The sequence below is a fragment of the Saccostrea cucullata genome, unplaced genomic scaffold, assembly GCF_032062105.1.
Source record: "Saccostrea cucullata isolate Sc308-1 unplaced genomic scaffold, CSIRO_AGI_Scuc_v1 ctg105, whole genome shotgun sequence".
Classification (NCBI taxonomy): Eukaryota; Metazoa; Mollusca; class Bivalvia; order Ostreida; family Ostreidae; genus Saccostrea; species Saccostrea cuccullata.
Window position 1 is genome coordinate 1,120,732 of NW_026919155.1, and position 6,248 is coordinate 1,126,979.

Consider the following 6,248-nt stretch of genomic DNA (forward strand, 5'->3'; position numbering starts at 1 on the left):
CGGAGAAATGCATTTTCTTCAATAAAAGCAAAATAAAAAAAAAAGATTTGAGAATTACTAGAGTATATTTAGGGCTGTTAGATACCAGTCATTAGAAAATAAGACCTCTAAAACTTAGTGTAAATGTTATTTTATTTTATTTTTTTTAAATTTATTTAACATGTTGACTGCTTTAATTTGAAAATGAATACTAGTAACAGCAAATAGTTCATTGTTGTGCCAATTTGCTCCAAGATTTCCCAACCTCGAAAACTGCATATTCTTTGAGGATCATACTTTCTTATATGATTGCCAATATTTCTTAAAATAATCACTAGTTTTATATTTACAGGCTAATTGAATCTTCAATTATACTCTTTTTAGTTAAAATCTGAAAAAAATCCATTGACTTTAATCAGAATTCACTTAAACCTACATGAATATATCCCTTACTCAGATAAGTATACAATGACTTTTCACATGACATAACGGTATATATAACATTGGCTTTATCATTGAGTTATTGTTTAAATAAAAAAAAATTTTTGCATGAAATTCAACTAAAATTGAATTTTTAAAGCGATTGATTTATTTTTTTTCATCAAAGTGCAATATTTTCTCTGAAAAATATAGTTAGAATGCTAAAAAGTCATTTTTAAAATAATTTTTTTGAAAATTTGGTTTCCATGGCAACATGAAATAAAAGATTTTAAAAAAAAATAGTATAGATTAAAAAACACAACATTTGCTATATATTTGCCAAAATTCAAGCAAATTGGTTGTCAACAATTTAAGATATTTGCATTTTAGTACACCATTGTGATAATTTTGTTGATATTCCAAAACAACTCAGTCCTGAGGTTACAGTGCACGTAAAACAAGTCAGCACACAAAGGGTTAATTTATCATACTTTTTTGGTAAAACTTAAAAAGTTTGAGTCAGTGGGAATGTATTTTTCCTCAACATAACCATTCCTTACATTTCTTTCAAACTTGTTATTTATAGTGAGAATAACACTTTTAGATTTGTTACTTTCAATGAAAATATTTAACACTTCTTTAAAAATATAAGATGGATGTATTTATGTTATTTCACTTTTGAAAATCTTATAAACTTTAATGCTAAGACTCACAAGAAATGGACATTAATCAAGAATGCCCTTGACTCTGGAGATCCACAATGAAGCCAATTCACATTTTCTATTAATAAGCAATAAGTGGATAAAGCATATGATTCATTCAGCCTCATTTCATTTAATAATAAGTACTGACCATGAGAAGAGATGAGCAAATAAATGCACTTTTCTATACTTACTAATGAATAATTTTTGCAAATAAACTCAGGAATGCACCGAAGTTCATGCTTACTCCTCTTACATTAGATTACAATACATAAGGACATGTTTGTTTGAGTTACAATAATATGATGTGAGGTGGTGTTCATTTGTAATTTTTTTATTGTTTAAAGTCCCATTCAACAAATATTTTACTCTTATGGAGAGGTCCAGGAGATGCCACAATTTGCTGGTGGAGGACTGCAGATTAGACCTATACTCCACTCTCAGGGCCATTGAGTAGTGAGGGACCTTTTTCATGCCAGCATCTACTGCGATGCTGGCATGAAAAAGGTCCCTCACCTTGATTTATATGGGCTCATTTGAGGAAGGTCAGTGAACTGCATTTAAATTTTGATGTAAAAATTGACCCATTATTTACTGTAGCTTGTTGTCTAAAATTATGATGCAATCTTTCTCTGAATCAATTGAATTCATAGGTTTTGTTCTGATAACCTCAAAACTAAGTTAAAATTATAGTACATGTACTTCCTTGGCTTGCATGCATAAACCAATGGACAATGGCTAAAATTCATATAAACTTTATGAAAAAAATTGGCTGCACTTATTCATTTTAAATCGCAAGCATCAAATCTAACTAAAATGTTTGAAAAACATAAATCTATAATGTTATAGTTTATATTTTATTGAGGATTTTTTTTATCTAACATTATCTGAAAACTGCTTGAAAAGTGGTGGAAGAGCTATATAACTCCCTGCAAAAATTGAAAATGACTATATATAACTTCTGTAATATGTTCAAAATATAATTCATCATTTATGACCGAATGAACTGCCATTTGAAATGACCATGCCTGCGGCAAACTCTTCATCATTTTATAGAAATAAACTATGAAAATATTTACCTCAGTTGATTATGGTCTGTCTAATGCTTCATTTTATTGTAAAGAAAGATAAAATACGATTAAAAGTCCCACAGATTCATTTAACTTCAACACACTTTACATGAAAACAGGAAAAAGAAAATAAAATGACAAATCTGACAGTCGGGGAAAAGGAATAGCCGATCAGTCCATTCATCTTTTTCACATATTTATAAACAGTAAAACACTCCCGTACATTTCAGTACAAACGGGATTTTATGGGGGGTAACACGAATCACCGGAATGCCCCGTAATCACCGAAATGCCCTTACAAATCACCGAAATGCCCAACAAAATCACCGAAATGCCCACACATATGTTTTTACATGATGTTTTTCATAAAAATTAATTCTTATTTTTATCATTAAAGCATAACTGACGGTAAAATTAATTATTTTCAGGTTTTGTGCTCGCGTACTTCAAAGGGCGATAACGCGTATTTGATGATAATTGTCTAGGAAGCGAGATCTACGTAGCCCAATAGATATATTTAAAATAGTAATGATATTTCTCAGAAAAAAAAAATTAAGGATGACAAGTGATTGTTACCCGTCACTGTTATTGTTTCATGACTTTTAATTATGTTCCCCAAACGAAGTTGGGGAACATATTGTTTTTACTCTGTTTCTTATTATTATTATTATTATTATTATTATTCCTGGGAAAATTTTGTCCTTGAGTGATCTTGTAAACTACACATCCGACTAAGGTAAAATGTTTTTAGGGTCAGTAGACATGTTATGTAGATTGGCCGAACAAAGGTCATTTTGCGCGCACGTGCTTGCAAGAGCGCGCACGTGCAACACGTGAAATGACCGATTTAACTTATATAGGCGTAACTTTTTAAATTTTTGATGAAATGCTTTGAAACTCATAATGTTAGGATATATTAGTAAAATAGACAAGATGACATGGTCAAAATAGCAAGATCTCACGCGCATGCACGTGCGCTTTGCTCTGATTGGCTGAAACTAAAGTCTCAATATCTTTCTTGTTTTTTGACGAAATCCTTTGAAATTTTGAACACAGCCATGCATTAGGATATCCTACAACAGGAAATATAGAAATTATCGTAAAAACACGTGCATGCATGTGGGCTGCAATCTGATTGGCTGAAACTTTAAATAGCTATAACTCCCTTGGTTTTCAACCAAACAGGATGGGATTCGGAACATAGATATATAAAATGGACTTCTACAAGAAGGTATGGTCAACATGCACATGCATACACGTAAGTGTACGTGAGCTGCAATCTGATTGTCTGAAACTTTAAACAGTTATAACTCCCTTGATTTTCAGCCAAACAGGATGGGATTTGGAACAAAGATATATATAATGGACTTTTACAAGAAGGTATGGTCACCATGCACATGCATACATGTGCGTTAAGTGCGCTGCAATCTGATTGGCTGAAACTTTAAACAGTTATAACTCCCTTTGTTTTTCAACCAAACGGAATTGGATTTGGCACATAGATCGATTTAATGAACTTCTACAAGAAGGTATGGTCATTATGCTCATGTATGCACGTGCGTGCACGTGAAATTGGTAAAATCAAAAATACACTTGAATGAGCGAATTTATTAATACTTTTGGATTAAATACTTTAATATTTAGTATATTAGGATATATAGATTGTTTTGACAAGATGATATGGTCATTACGTACATGCATTCACATGCGCATACATGCAATGCTAAAATTTGAATGATCATGGTACATTTCTGAGTAAACGTTGTTAAAGTCTCAAATGCATAGAGTTTGTGTTATTTAATGAAGCTTACAGGGAATTTGGCACCAAAAGGGAGTTGGGGAGCGTTTGGGGAACATCTGTAACGGTCCCCGTTACAATTAGCACTAGTTAATAATGTAATGTTAAAATATGGATTGTATAGGTTCCTAGTCTTAATGTTTATAGTCAAGTGCACATGCTATTATTACAGATACTTATATCATACAAACACTGTTTTTTTTAACTAGCTGAAGTTTTGGGGAAATTTGATTTGTTTAAGTTTTTTTTATTAAATGTTTGTGTCCTTTTCTTTTTTTTTTTCTTCTTTCTTCCTTTTTAATTGACTTTTTGTGAATCAGGTTGGACCATTTATACGCCTGCCGACGCCTGTCTGGGGAAATACAATGTAGGTCTGGCGGTAAAATCTAAATACCCGTCATTATTTATGGAGCAAATTTATCTTTTATTAAATATATCTAATTTTAAGGACTATAAAATTTATGTTTTACCAAACAAAATGAGAGAGAGAGAAGATACCGGTAGACCAACTCCTGTGATAATTTACGATCGATATGAAAGATTTTCAAAAGACAAATGCAATCACAAAAAAAAAAGTTTTTTTAATCTGTACTTCGTTAAGCAATAAAATGTTTTCATTTTTTATAATAAATATTTATTTTAATTTGTTACTGGCAATTGATTAGATACATTGTCAGTCATGTCAATTACGGATCGTTTCTCTTGTATATTAGCGAATATTTCGGAAGTAGCAAGTGCTTGATAAATCATGTAATGTGTGTAATAAACCCATTCAACAACTTTAAAAAAAAATAAAGTAAACTGTCAACTTTTAGTATTTCATTTTCAATTGATGTAGTAAACTGATCATTAGCAAAAGATACCCTTTTCTGTGTTTGTATAGCGCACGTGCGTAATTTCGGTCACTGATTGTCATGTACCTGATTGTGTAACATGACATAAGAGTACTACACACCTGTCACTAGATCAATTATTTAATCACTGTGTATACACAGTAGACATAATTATTATTTCAGATATCCAATTGTTTCAAACCAATTGAACATTGAACACAATAAAATCAAATTAATTTTGTCTTCGTTCTTTTTTTTTTATCTTTTATAGTAAAATATGAATCTTCCAAAAAAGTTTGTTATCTTATATATATACAAAAATGAAATAAATTCATAATTTCTATAGATTTTATTAAATTTCTTTCAATATTGCAGTTCTTTTCTGTGCTGAAATGAAAAAAAGTGTATAATGATTTATTTTCCTCAGAAATAGTGTGAACATAATGTAATGTCATTAATTTACGAATTAGATCAGCAAAACTTTAATTCATACATGTAATATTTATAATACACTATCAACCATTTCCTTCGATCCTTGTAAATTAAAAAATGTACAAGGGACATATATAAGTCCCTGATTAGGCGTAACAAAAAAATATGTTTGTTTACGGTTACCCGACCGACCCTAATTTTCATCGCCGACCCAAACTTTTTTTTCGTCGTAAAAATCCGGAAGTTACTGGCCGCGGTCAGTTTAACTTTTACATTCATCTTTGAAATCGAAATTGAAAGTACAAAAACAAAACCAGCGAGTTCAATTTCTACACCGAGTTTGTTGCAGTTTGCTTACCATTGCGTGGCAGTTGCAGGGATATGCAACTAGCATCGCCTGATGCCCGGTGCTACTGTTTTGGGGTAGTAAAAATTAAAATTATGCATATAATACATGAGAAATACAAACGGTATTTTCACTCATTGTTTTGCTATTTAATTTCCAACTAGTGCATGAAAATTTTCCAGGCAGCATGCTCCAACTGTTCTTAATTTACTTTAACCTTATCCATTTTGAAGTACTATCTGACTTATTTACTTTAAAAAAGAAAACGATCGTTTTTTCCTAATCCGAATTTCTTCCATTCCTCTGTTAATGGTAAATACATGCAGATATCTCTTTCCATTATTTACGGCCCCCCAATCAACTAATACCTAAGTGTTATGTGGTCAAACTTTAATATATTTCAATTGTATTTAATGGTTTGAAATGAAAATAAAATGATTTTGCTTCATTTTAGATAAGCTAATTTAAATTAATTATTAACACTCTGTATAGAGTTCAACTCCCTACCGGAAGAAGCTACACTGCTAGTACAATATGTTCAGAAAAGAAAAGATAATATAATTTCTTAAAATTTTTAAATTTCAACTTTAAAAGGGATGGCTTAGGACCCTGACTTTCTCAACAATGAACTTTTTACAATATTTGTTTTTACAATTTTTACCCCTATAT